The 14650-nt window shown below is 37.2% G+C and overlaps 1 protein-coding gene across 6 annotated transcripts in view; it reads left to right on the top strand.

The window, feature by feature from the left end:
• Window positions 1-14650, top strand: part of LOC135086733 (potassium voltage-gated channel protein Shaker) — a 516839-nt gene that overhangs the window by 331017 nt on the left and 171172 nt on the right. For 3 of the 6 annotated variants that reach the window (XM_063981519.1, XM_063981513.1, XM_063981515.1), the window contains exon 1: window positions 4894-5021. The exons of 2 other annotated variants lie outside the window; for them this stretch is intronic. The gene's annotated coding sequence lies outside the window, so the exon portion shown is untranslated. Of the gene's footprint in view, window positions 1-4882; window positions 5022-14650 lie in introns of those variants that run through there. One more of the 6 variants, XM_063981514.1, reaches the window with a different exon arrangement.

Genomic DNA, 14650 nt, shown 5'->3' with positions numbered 1-14650 from the left:
TGCGTCTTAATATGAGTGTTAACATTATAATGAACGCCAATTTTCGTCAAAGAAAATTGCTAATACATGATTGCAGCTTAATTAAAAATAAAACAACGATTTGGTTGTGTAAAAAATGTTTAAAGCTAAATATGAAATTCTTGAAGCTCGTAAGTCAGATAATAATGCAAAAATATGGTATATGAATGTGTCGAAAAATTACAAAAAAAATCATTTCATACTGCTAATTGAACAATGCCCGCCTAAAAATATAATTTTCAAGCATTCAAAAGATAACCAAGTATTTAGCAAAAGACGCGTTTTTAAAAAGAACCGGAAAATTGACAAATTGTAGCATTGGACCTTTAAATACTATGTTTTACTAAAACAGCTTATTTTTCATGAACTCGCAGGTTACTGTTTTGGATAATTAACTTTGGTGAAATCAGAGCTTCAGGATTATCCATGTAATTACCTTGTAGTATTAATAAGCATCTCAGATCAACTATTATTATGTAATTAAGATTATCTCGTGTATAATAAATTATCTATGTAATCCTTGCTAGTATTCAGGTGGTTAGATATTACCTGGATATTGTACATAATTATTACCTCGATACAACCTCCACATAATCTAGCTAAAGATAAATGGCAATGCCAGATTTTGTATGGAAAGTGGCGTCTTTTTTTTTTTCGCGCGGCCATCGACCAAACTTTGATTTTTGATTACAAAATAGTGTAATAAACCAAACTTACTATGGCATGTATACCTCTAAACTCAGTCTGAACTGAGTTACGAGCATTAGAAGTTTGATGATTTTCATACTAGATTTGCTTTTTGTGCGCAAGTTTTGTAAGAAATTGCAACAAAATATTGCGCTATTTTTTTATTGCGCTGATTCTGCTCCATACTGATGTCTGGAGCCTTTAATGGATGATATTGTTTGTTTACACATACAATCTCACTATTTTGTTGCAATTTCTTACAAAACTGTGCGCGCAAAAAGCAAATCTAGTATGAAAATCATCAAACTTCTAATGCTCGTAACTCAGTTCAGACTGAGTTTAGAGGTATACATGTCATAGTACGTTTGGTTTATTACACTATTTTGTAATCAAAAAACAAAGTTTGGTCGATGGCCTCGCGAAAAAATAAAGACGCCAATTTCCGGCATTGTCTTTTTAATATTAGTTTTAATAAAAAAGTTTGTTCAGAAGACCGTGATTCGACACAAGCGTCGCTTTTTCTTAATATTTAATAATTCTTTTTACACTCGGTGTCCTGAAATTAATCGGAAGACACTTAAAATATACGTACTTAACTATCGCATTTACTCGTACAATATTACTTAGTTTGGATAATATTTCTGTAGGACAAAATTTAACCTATTATACCTAATAATATTCTGGCCACTGTGTGTAATACGTAAGTAAAATTGTAAAATAATACGGTTATACTGTATGAGAAACCAAGATCTTCCCGCAACCTTCACCAGATCGTCGGTCCACCAAGTGGGCTGCCCACGCTACGCCTTTTCGAACGAACGTACGAACAAGGTAGATCAGATTATTATTATTTCCGACTAAGTTCCCAAGTTGGATCTACCTAAAGCCTGGTCCGTGAGCACGTAGAATTTTGTCCAATGACCCCTAGCTACCCATCCTTATCGCTCGCGTGTAATTATACAGGGTGTCCCAAAAACAATGGATAACCATGTAACCATCGATAGGCCTCGCCATGGTCTCCCTAACGTCCAATTTTGACCCCAGTAAAAATATCACCGTTTTCAAGATTTTTAAGTTTTAGTGCATTTTTAGAAAATTGCCACCTGCGATTACTTTTTCTCGTGCCATTTCTACAAATGAGGATACTTTTTAATCTAGTTTTTTTCCTTATCACAAGGGATAGTTGGGCTATCAAAACAAAAGATTAAAGTTCAAGAAACTAGTTTAAAAGTATGAAAATTTTAAGAAATTGCAGAGAAGAAGGAAAAATTAATTCATTGTCTTGCACCTTTGATCAGCCATCGTGTAAAAAAAATGTAGGAAGACCATCGTGCCCATTACCTTAAAAACTTCCTTGGTTAATTGAGATTCTAAAAAGGTATCACAAGCGTATGTACCCTGTATTATTTTTATCTTATGGCTACTTGAATAGCAACTAGTATGAAAACTGCAAAAATAAGTTTTTCTCGTAATAGTTTAACTAGGACTGCATAGTGGCATTAAATACAAATGGATAATTTTTAGAGTAGGAATTTTGATAAAGCAACATTTTATCATCATCATCATCATCATTTCAGCCATAGGACGTCCACTGCTGAACATAGGCCTGTACGCCAATGATTTTCATAATGAACGCTTGGTAGCGGCCTGCATCCAGCACCTTCCTGCTTACCTTTATGAGGTCGTCGGTCCACTTTGTAGGTGGACGTCCTACGATGCGCTTTCCGGTACGTAGCCTCCACTTGAACCCTGTTGCCCCATTGGCCGTCCGTTCTGCGTTTTTGTGATTACTTATTTTTTGTTTTACACCTTATAAATGTGCCTATAGATAGATGCCCGTGATGATACACGGCTCGGAAACGTGGATTTTTTTGCACAGCGTGCTATGGAAGGGGCTTTGCTCGGGTTTCTTTACGAAACCGTATCAGAAATTAGGAGACCTGTAAACGAACTAAAGTCGCTGACATAGCCCGACGGATCAGCAAGCTGAAGTGGCAAAGGGCAAGGCACAGTAGTTCGCAGAACTGAGGCAGCAGGGTTCAAGTGGAGGCTACGTACCGGAGAGCGCATCGTAGGACGTCCACCTACAAAGTGGACCGACGACCTCATAAAGATAAGCAGAAAGGTGCTGTATACAGGCCGCTACCAAGCGGTCATTATGAAAAGCATTAGGGTACAGGCCTATGTTCAGCAGTGGACGTTCTACGGCTGAAATGATGATTATGATGATGATAAAATGTTGCTTTATCAAAATTCCTACGCTAAAAGTTATCCATTTGTATTTAATTCCACTATGCAGTCCTAGTTTAACTATTACGAGAAAAACTCATTTTTGCAGTTTTTATACTAGTTGCTATTCAAGTAGCCATAAGATAAAAATAATACAGGATACATACGCTTGTGATACCTTTTTAGAATCTCAATTAACCAAGGATATTTTTAAGGTAATGGGCACGATGGTCTTCCTACATTTTTTTTACACGATGGCTGATCAAAAGTGCAAGACAATGAATTAATTTTTCCTTCTCTTCTGCAATTTGTTAAAATTTTCATACTTTCAAACTAGTTTGTTGAACTTTGATCTTTTCTTTTGATAGCCCAACTATCCCTTGTGATAAGGAAAAAAACTAGATTGAAAAGTATCCTCATTTGTAAGAATGGCATGAGAAAAAGTAATCGCAGGTGACAATTTTCTAAAAATGCACAAAAACTTAAAAATCTTGAAATCGGTGATATTTTTACTGGGGTCAAAAATTGACGTTAGGGAGATCATGGCAAGGCCTATCGATGGTTACAGGGTTATCCATTGTTTTTGGGACACCCTGTATTGCTGTCGCGACTGTGCGACTGGCACCCGCAGTGAGTGTGCGAGCGCGATAGCAACATAATTACGCGCGAGCGATAAGGATGGGTAGCTTGGGGTCATTGGAAAAAATTCTACGTGCTCACGGACCAGACTATACCTAGCCTAATGTGAGTGACCGACAGTGACCCACACAAATCGAGCACGAGATGACAGCCGCAGGGACTTACATATACAGGGTGTTTAAAATAACTTTTGCTTCTTTCTTGTGGCGTGTAATAACTGAAGTTCTTTGGTCAGTCAGATATTAAACTAGCAAAAGGTTTATTTCTTGTAGGCTGTATTAACTGAAGTCCCAAGGCCAAAGTCCTACAAGAAAGAAGCCAAACGTTCAGGTGTTCTGTCTTGTAGGCTGTAGGTATTTACTGAATTTCCAGGCCTTATAAGCCAGTCAGATGTTTACCTAATCAGCCTAACTTGAAGTCCGGAAACGTTTAAAAACCTTTAAACTTTACAACGTGTTTATATGCACATTAATTGTAGTATAAAATAGCGAAGGCTAAAAGAGTTTCGCAATTTCGGAGCGGCTTTAATGAAACTCAAACTTTTACAACTGTGATATTTGAATAAACTTGTACTCGGCTAAATCAGGGAAATCTTACGTTAACAGTTCCATTCTGTATTCCATAGCTGGTGACGCCTGCCTAAAGCAATCCGTACTACACCAGAATCGACCCCAAATGTAAAACGGCCATAAATTCAAACGTGACCCAGAATAAGTTTTGGCTTTCATATACTTCTATTCGTATACAGCTAGTCGCATTCACTGTGCATTAATTGCGTTCACTGCAGTGAAACTGCACTTGAAACTTGGGAAGGTCAAGGACTTTTCCAGATGAGATCCAAAGATTTTTTTCATCGGTATCGTTAACGAAAATGGAACTCGAAGTGTGTCAATCGATTGGATTTCGCATTTGGCAACGGCGTGTTTACTTTTCCATGACGCTGGAAAGTTCACTTATAGGTTGATGAGCTTTCGTCAGCTTTCGATTCGCGTTTATTTTACTTTCTTATTCAGTCAGGTAGAGTTGTGTTGGTACTTTTTTGGGATAATGAAAACTTGCGGATTAAAAGTTTTGAAGTTGAAGCAAGGCTTTTAAAGTCACGTGTCTCAAAAGTACGCTCTAATGACGTGGGTGCATATCGGCGCGATCGGCGATAGGGCACGCTTGCGACAAGTTGCGGCGGGAAGGTCTTTGTGCGGCGGGCTCAGGGCGGATCGTAAGAATGCGGCGTGCGTGCGGCCTGCGGCAGGGAGGGGGGAGCGGGGGATGCGTCGTGGCGCGGGCAAGCGCGCGGCCGTACCGCAGTAGCGTGCAGCCGCCGCGGCCGCTACCCGGCAACCAAGCCCGCGCGAGCCGCCACCACCGCGCACGAAGGCTAGTCACACACCACAACAAGACTACACCTGTGCTATACCCAGTGGGACGGAGCACGGCCGCACCAGCACGGGGTAACGTCCCGCTTTGATTGCAAAAATTTTTTTTAACCGCGTTTTCGAATGTCAACCGCCCCAATGTTATTATGCCGGATACACCGCGCCAAAGTTATATAAATGGTAATCGTATAAGAATACCATGTTCCGCTGCCGTTTGGTTTATGTCTACAGATAAAAACTGAATGTCTGAGTTGGAGGTAGGTACGTGCGGTTGTAAGTTGTGAGGAAGTTGGCCCAGGAAGGCCGAGGCCGCTCCGAAGCGCCCTGAGTGACAAACGGTTTGACGCAATGTCTCCACGCGATATTAACTGCAGCGCAATATTTACACCTTTAAGTGATCAAACCAATTTGTTTTAATTAAATTTAGTGTGCGGTGATATTTGAAATGCCGCCAAAAGCGCGGGGCGGACATCATACACCGAGATAAATGTCACCAAAATGCCCATTAAATTAAATATAGCACCTACGTCATAATTTAACCTATATTTTAGATTTGTCCTTTTTATTAAAATAAACATAATGTTTGTTCGTTTGTTGTAATTTATTATAACTATCGCACTCGATGACACGTCGTTTATTTTCGCTGCGGGAATTACCTTTAAAATATATTTCTAGCTGGAATTGAAATTAGTTTCATATTGTGGCGTGAAAACGTGGATGACGTAGGCAAAAGCCGTGGACTTGATAAAGGCTATTTATTGGTGGCTGTCAAACCCGTGGAGTTGTGTCCAAAGATTTGGAAGTGGTGAAAAAAAATCGTATTTACCTTCACACGTCGTCGCTGACGCGGTCATAAACTTCACGATAAACTATATTGGATTTATAAAAAAGCGACGTTTAAAAATGTTCCGTGTGATATCTTCGATAACAGACACCTACGATTTGATGATGAAGAGCTCTTATTAAATAACGTTGGAAACTTATTTCATTTTGTTGATAGTGGAGTTGATAGTTCTGAACTAATAGCAGCGTTGTGAAAGCTTGCCTACAAAGCGAGGCGATTAAGATGACGTAAATGAAAGAAAAATGTAAAAGAGAGTCAACAGAATCTATTACCAGATTTCCTTTGTCCGTTTTCAATATTTCCAACGAAAGCGTTGTATCTATTTCGAAATCTTACCGTTTTGTTTGCGAATGCAATACTGTTGGTTATTGAAGTCTTCAAGGACTTGATCAAGATAATATTGTAGATGTTTGATTATACCGGTTGACTCTATTTTTGTGATTAGAATCTCAAAAATTGTTCAAACATTTTTAATTTAAACAACACAAAAGGATCAATGGACATTCCACAGAAGTAAATGAACTTTCAGTATACTCGTATAACCAAAAGTAAAATGAGATTTCAATTGACTTAACGATTATAAGATTAAGTTACTGAAAGAGAGACATTCAATTGAAAACAGCCAATAAATGGATGAGAACGTTATTTCACTGGCTCACGATAGCTTAGAGATATTAAATATCTTTAATTTTAATCTAGAGCTAAATCCAATCCTAGACCTGCAGGTGTACCTAAGGTTCAATCTTACTTGACTCCAATTGAGACATCAAATACAGACGGAATGACAGCTAGAAGTTTCAAGTTTAAAGCCAATCGTGGTAATACTGTGAAAGTGAATCCAAGATTTTCTCAACATTAAGTGAAAAATACGAAAACGAATGGCATCATTACTTTTCCCCATTCGTCGAAAGAGGCTTTGAGTGGAATTTCAGAAATTTACGAATACGTTTCAAAGTTTTTGAAGATTACTTGACTTTGTTATCTCACTGGTCATACTCAAAGGCCGAATTTTCTTCGCCTTCGGATTTCTTTGTCTGGTTTACCTTTCGCCTCTTGGTTGTAAAATATTAAGGTCCGCTATGGATTTGTTACGAGTGCCTAAGCTTCCGGATATAAATGAACCCAATATTTTGTATCCCCCAACAGTCTTCATCGTTCTATTCATTAAATTACAAGGAAACAATTTATTAACAGCAAATTTCATACAGTTGAGATCTGGGGCGTTAATTAAAATTTTCATTTCTTTCCCTTGAGTGCAGCTTGGAATTGGGTCTTGTTGGTTAGTTTATAGAGCTGTGTTTTCATTGACCCCTCTACCAATTAGCGCGAAGAGTTAGCTTTTTATGGATTCCAACATTTGACGGTACGGGCTCAGTGTGGTGAGTGAAAAAGAACTGGAACCATAACATAACATTTGAATAGGTTAAATTGGATTTTTTTTTCATTTATTTGGGAAGACAAATAGCTTCACAAATAGGTACAATATGTATTTATTATAGATAATATTACTTACTAGGATTATAATTGTGAAACCAAACACGTCTTCCACATATTAAACAAAGGAGTAAATTACGATGAGAGTGAAAGGTAATATTATTTTATACATCAGATACTAGTCAATTAAGTACAATTGCTAAACAAGTAGCTTCTTATAGGCGTTCTTATCATTTGCTAATAATAATGTCTATATTACCAACAGTAATGGAGATGAGTTTCACCCTACTTATCCATTACCAAGTATACCCTCATAATAACTTGCGATGGTGCCAACATATCGATGATATTGTACCTTAAAGTGGTCGACAGAAAAGACATTTTATAAGTGACTGATGTCCCGTCAGTAATAATAATTATGTTGGTGACCATGAAAGTTTAAAACAATAGACTGATTTTGATCCTAAATTCAAGCTATTGCGATCATAGTAGTTCCATTTACGCCAGTTCTTATTCTACTTAATACCCATAAAGTCCAATTTAGAACGCAGTCGCAAACTTGGCTAAGATGTTACTATTCGGACTAACAAACTATGAAATTACATTTTCCGTGTGACTGCTATCATAACTGTAACTCAGTAGAAACGTCGACAATGTGGACCAGCAAGGACGAATCTCGGGACGAAATTTTTATTCTGAAACATTTATGACAATTTCTTTACATAAATAGTGGCTGACACCCGTATTCACAAACGATGCTTGCTTAAGTGAAGCAGTAAATCGGACGCACGGCATTGAATAGAGCTCTGTGATTCTTTTGTGTGTCACCCTGTGCGTCCACGCGCACTGTGAGACCTCATAGTAATGTTTGTGAATACGGGCGTGAGTTCCTTGCTTCTTCCCAGCATTACTGTCCCGAAGCAGTGGTAGGGTTGGGACACAGTTGGGACTTGAAGTGCTCTTTATGACCCTACTTGCATAAATACACTATTTGATTTGATTTCATAATCATTTTGCAAACATGTTTGCTTAGTTCGGGACTGGATGCGCAGTGTAAAATATCCACAAAAAACATGTTCAAAATGATTTAAATATTCATGTTGCAATATTATTTAGACGAGGAAATGCAAGCGATGATAGTCGTATATTGCATTGCATATACTCGTATATTGCATTGTATACTCGTATAAGGTATTTTTGGCTATGGCTATGGTTCGACCTTGACCTGGAATGCACCCAAACTCGAACAAAGCTACTAAAGATGTAAGAAACGGGGAAAGACGTGAGGTTTTATTATATTTTTCTTTATATGGCCTGCATTATGCATGCGAAGTTCTTTGAAATACTTCAAATTTTTTTCAAAGGATTACTCTCCTAGAATTTTAATATACTCGTAAATTTAAAAATGCTACACTTTGGACATTTTTTAAAGGAAAATTAAAAGGACATTCTTATAATAAGTATTTATTTAGGAGTTGGTATTACGGCCAGTAAATTAACCTTGACACCTTTGTTTTTGTATTAATTTACTCGTATTTATTATAATGAATGAGACAGAATACCAAGACATATCTTCCGTGACAATACTTAATTATTAGAGTATGTTTTGTTGTAATTTATTCAGCGAAAACTTATTTAAATACAACTTATAAACGTAACCTACACGCGCCGCCTTTCAAGTTTAAAACCTTGTGAATGGCAGTCATAATAAAATACAGTTAGACATAAACACTAGCTTGAATGGTCAATAACAATAATTACGTCAGAAGAAATAATAAGTTTCAACGGAAAGTTGAAATCGATTTCATTTCTTTCGCTCGGTGCAACTTCATTGGAGTTTCAATAAAACGGCAAAAACTTCAATGAATAAATTAATCAGTTTAACTTCAGGTGTTTTAAAGTTTTTTTGTGCTTTGGAAGCTGCAGAGAAGTGGTAGGAAATTGGGGTAATGCGAAGATTTGCTTCTGGATAGAATCTTTTGATATTTCCTATTCGTTACGTACTTAGTTCAAAAATCTAACGTATTGCCTAGTCTAGAACGTCCTTACTACTATTTTAAATGTGAAAGTAACTCTGTATGTCTGTCACGCTTTCACGTGTAAACCACTAAACTGAATTAGAGATAGTTTGAGAGGAAAGGTCATAGGGTAGATTATATCCTGGTTCTTGAAATAGGGATACGCGCTATACAGGGTGGAAACGATTATTTCTAAACTATACAAGATATCCAAAAATTGGTTACTGATCCTGAAAGTGCTTAACGAGCTCTATCCAACGGTACCAAAAATAAGTTACAAAATAAACGGGATCTATCCGAAAATTGAAGGTTTCCAGCTTCCATACATTTAGTAAAACCACTTAATATTAAAAAGTATACAAGATAATCAAAAACTGATTACTAATACTGAAAGTGCTTAACGAGTTCTATCCAACGGTACCAATAATAATTTACAAAATAAACTGAATCTATCCGAAAATTCAATGTTTCCAGTTTCCATACATTTAGTACTGCCACAGTCATGGCACTCATGTTTTGATAATATTATAGCAAGTAAAGACTAAAACCAATGTTTTCCATGAAGTTTTTTTAATAATAATGCACAAGTTCATTTTAAGAGTTTATTATTTAATTTAAAAAAAATAACACTTCTAATATTGTGCGGCTGGCATACATTTAGTATGGAGGCTGAAAACATTAAATTTTCGGATAGATCCAGTTCATTCTGTAACCTATTACTGATACCGTTTGAAAGAGCTTGTCAAGCACTTTCAGGATCAGTAACCAGTTTTTCAATATCTTGTATAGTTTAGAAATAATCGAGTGAGATCACTTATCGTTTCCACCCTGTATAGTTCTTCAGTGTGACAGACAAAATTGCACGCGGGCGAAGCCGTGAGAATAAGCTAGTCTAGTACCTATATACTATGAAGGAAGATAACATAACCGACGAGGTTAAATAGATACATTATGAATATACATAGCCTTCAAGGCCCGAGTTTGGACTTCTGATTGCAATCACAACTAACGTTATTACCACGAGTACGTCCCTATCGTTTACCATATTTCTCACGAATGTCACCCTTATTAATCTGCTCCTCCGATAATCTGTCTGAATTTGCTAAGTATAATCGTAAAAGGAACAGGATCGGGTTTTATGGCCTAAGTTCGAGTTTTAAGGGATATTGAAGGAAGTTTCTTTGGGAATTTTATGACGAGATTCAGCCCTGATGTCGGCACGCCCTTAAGCGGTGGCTATCGCCTTTGGGTACCTAGTGGCTATCGCCTTAAAGTAGTTGCTATGACCTTAAAATATTGGCCAATATTTGAAAGTTTTTTTTTTGTCACAGTTTTCCACAACTGGAATAAAACTCTACGAAACTTTTCCAATCATGATTTTATTCTTCAAAGGCCTTCAAATCACTGCTCTATATCTAATTAGCGACTTTTTAAAGATCGGGCTCAAACTTTTCGTTCTATCTAAGCAGTCTCTCGTTTCGTTTAATATTTGAAAGAAAAACTAACTAATAAGATTTTGAAAACTTTCATGAAAGTGAAACATGTGGAATATAGTGAGATATTTGCGGTAGCCACGTTCTTCTCGTCGAAAGATTATTAGATATTAAGTAATTTTGAAGTTAAAAACGTATGTGTAGTTTGCAAATCTGAAATTAAAATTATAATGTATGCGCTTAGTGTTTTTTTGTAAGCTAAGTTATTTAATATTAAAAAACAATTAGCTAATCTTTATTGCATTTATTCTAGCTCACTTTTGTCTATCTCAAAAAAAAGGGGTTATTTCCATTCAATTTTCATTTCATTTTATTGGAATTTCACGTTTATACAGTATATTTTGGTATAACGTTAGCACTTTCTTCCTCAGAAAGCCAAACATGTAGATAATCCTTGTTCTAAAGACAACAGAAGCGCTAAGCAAGTGTGCGATTAGACGTCATAGTCACCCACCATCAAACTAGATTGAAGCCAACACTAGAGCGTTTTAGAGTAAAAGTTTTACTCGTTGGTAAAAAAATTCCAATCCAGTCACACTGGTACTTGTCACACATATTAAGTACATTTAATATCGAGATTTATAAGAGATTTCATTATAAAACAATGCACAAAATACATCTAAATACATATAACTCTAAGGTGACTGACTGACTGACTGACTGACTGACTGACATAGTGATCTATCAACGCACAGCCCCAACCACTGAACGGATCGGGCTAAAATTTGGCATGCAGGTAGATGTTATGACGTAGGCATCCGCTAAGAAAGGATATTACGAAAATCCACCCCTAAGGGGGTAAAACGGGATCCACGCGTACAAAGTCGCGGGCGGCCGCTAGTTTAAAATATATATTATTAAGTAATCTAAAGCCTACAGTAAGAAATACAGGTTAACGAGCAAGGTTGTGACTGGATTGGATTTTTTTTGAGTAATAGAGTTACTCGTTGGGAACAAGCTGTCTAAAGCACCAAGAGATAATCAGGATTCATCCTGTAAATGGCTCTTTAGAAGTGTGGGATTTCAGGATTCAATTCGGACATTTTACAGCGTACTCTTTTTGAATGCACTCGGCTGCGGGTAGGAACTAAATTCCTGTTTATTTCATGTGCAATGGAAAATATGAACGTGCGTTGCATGTTATGCCGAAAACATTTCAGAAGTGGATAGCTATTTCTTTGGGAAACGGAGAATGAGAAATGCACTTTGTAGAGCATCGTGACGTATTGTAGAGAAGCAAACGAGACGATGGATATTAAAAAAAATTATGATAGGAAGAAAACGACATCAATGGCTATTGCCACAATGTCTTTGTCTCTTGTGAACTTCCCTTACTGGCCCCCAGTTTTTTGATTCGTGGTTAAAATAACCACTAGTCAAATTTTACAGATGTCAAATGACAAGTGGTTAAATATCAGAAAAAAATGTTTTCGAACAATGGTTATCTTAACTTTTAGTACATTTTTTAACTATTTGTTTACATTTTGTTAATATTTAACCATTAGTAGCAAAATTTAACAATTAGTTATTTTAACTATGAATAAAAAAACTGAGCCTAATTTGTGGTTAGTGTAAAGATTTATGTCAAAATATTCTTAAAGTGCTACCAGCTGGGCATTATGGGAAATATAGGGGGAGGCATTAGGCCTAGAACATAGGTTCAGCAGTACCTAGTTCAACATCCTATGGATTTTTTAAAATTGTGATGATAATTTTTAAAGTGGTTAAATGTGTAAAAAAAACCATAAACTTAGTTTAAATGTTTTATCTTGTTAAGGGACAGTGACTCGATCTGGCACGGTGACATCGCACTTAAGGTAGCCTTTCGAACTGATCGTCACAGACGCAGCGTCCTTAGCTTTGGTTTTAAAGGTAGCCTTTCGAAGCGAGTTAGTGACGCGGCGTTGGTGGCACAAGACCAAAGCTAAAGACGCTGCGTCTGTGACGCTTAGTTCGAAAGGCTACCTTTACACGAAAAAGTCCACTTCGAATTTTTTTTGATAACGAAATAATCAGTTTGCGATTGGCCTCAATCGAACGCCATTGGTCCTACTTAATAAGTAGGCCACTGTGAAGGCACTAAACGGTGACTGACAGTGTTGGTAGTATAATCCCGGATCGGGAAGTTTGAGTCCGATTGAAAGCTTACAGCTGCAACTTTGACTTCCGTCAATGGTTCGATACGGGGCGGACAGTTGAGCAGATTAGGCTTGGCCAAGCGACTTTGGGCTTAGTGGTTACTAAGCTACACTGAAAAAAATGTTTGGTTACTGTTTACACAACAAAAGTGATCACCGAACTAAGTGCTAACTATAACCAAACTAAGTCTAGCTCACTACAGAATTATTTGTTAAATTTACACAACATTTTGTTCTCATAACATAAAGTATTCGGTGGTCACTTTTGTTGTATAAGCAGTAACCAAACATTTTTTTCAGTGTACAGTTACTGTTTTCTCCTTGACTGCCTACTTCATATTTTGCTTTGCCCAAAGGTAACCTAGGTACCGAAAATTGGGCTCACTTATGTTTAACATTCACAATACGAGTAGTTCCTTTAGTAAGACCTCATATAGCGTGTTTCGTAAATTTTAATACTATCATTTTTAATGTATCTCTTCATACTAATATTGTTTGGCATCATACCATTGTCATAAGAAAATAAATAAATAAATATCCTTGGACATTTAAGCAAAGTTACCTACGTAAAAACATATTATACCTACCTACAATAAATAAAACAGATGCAAAAGTAAGATATCACTTGGACCTACAAAAATAAAGTAGGCTACGTATCTTAGTCGGCAAAAAATCTTGAACGGAGATGTGTGGGGAAACCCATCGTTTCACATTTATGCCTTTACTAACGAATAGGAGTGTGTTTGATCGTGCAAGATTTTCTACGTCAGACTAAGAGCCAAAACACACGATGCGTTGCAACGGCGGCACAACGCCGGAGCGGTGTCGCTGCGTCGTTTTAGCGTCGCAGCGTCGACACTGCGAGCGACGTTTTCCATATATTTTTTATGACGCAACACAGCGCAACGGACTAATGGGGCCTCACCTTTACATAGAAATAATATCGGTGGCGGGCACACGAGCGGTGCGGCGAAATCTTTGCAGTGCGGCGCCGCAACGCATCGTGTGCTTTGGCTCTTACATCTACGAGCGGTGCGAAGCCGGTATATTAATATAGATCCTGTAGTAACATTATTCTGGAGTGGGAATTAAATATGATCAAAGCGACACCTTGACATTTAATGAAACTCAGTTTACTGCTAATCTCGAATACTTCCGTCGACTGAGATCCATAAATTAATGTGTTGTAGCGACAAATCTAATCCGGCGCTAACACAGCGTTTCCTTTATAAATATCAACCTGTCCTCCGCTAAAATAAGTCGCATCCCGTTGTTATAGGGTTGTATTTTGATCGTGGTTTGTTGCTGTAGATTGATTTGTTTCCAAATTAATAAGGCTGTTTTCAACGGTGTAATGTATATTGAATTTAATCAATTACCGCGGCTTCTGAGTGGTTGAGCTGCGGCAAGGAGCACGGTGTTTCAGAAACATTTTCATTTTACGTGGGCTTCCGCTTGTGCTATTGATGCAGTTAAATTGTTCGTGATTTGCTGATTTACATCTCAAATACACACAAGGAAAAGTTGTACTTCATGAAGACCAGCTAGCGATTACGTCAAAAATATTCATTTATTTGATGATCTTTTTTTTTTCTTTTAGAAAACCAAGTCAAAAACTTTGTGATACATATAATATGTAGTCCAGAAAAAGATGATTATGATAATAATATCTAATAAATACCCTTGAGGCGCATCATGCTATAATATCAAATGTTACTTTTAATGACGCATCCAAACGCAAGCCAAAACTATCCCGCAATAGTCGTGTGCTCCCGAG

Source organism: Ostrinia nubilalis, chromosome Z, assembly GCF_963855985.1.
Source record: "Ostrinia nubilalis chromosome Z, ilOstNubi1.1, whole genome shotgun sequence".
Classification (NCBI taxonomy): domain Eukaryota; kingdom Metazoa; phylum Arthropoda; class Insecta; order Lepidoptera; family Crambidae; genus Ostrinia; species Ostrinia nubilalis.
Note: the sequence above shows the minus strand (reverse complement) of the source record. Positions and strands in the feature narration are given on the sequence as shown.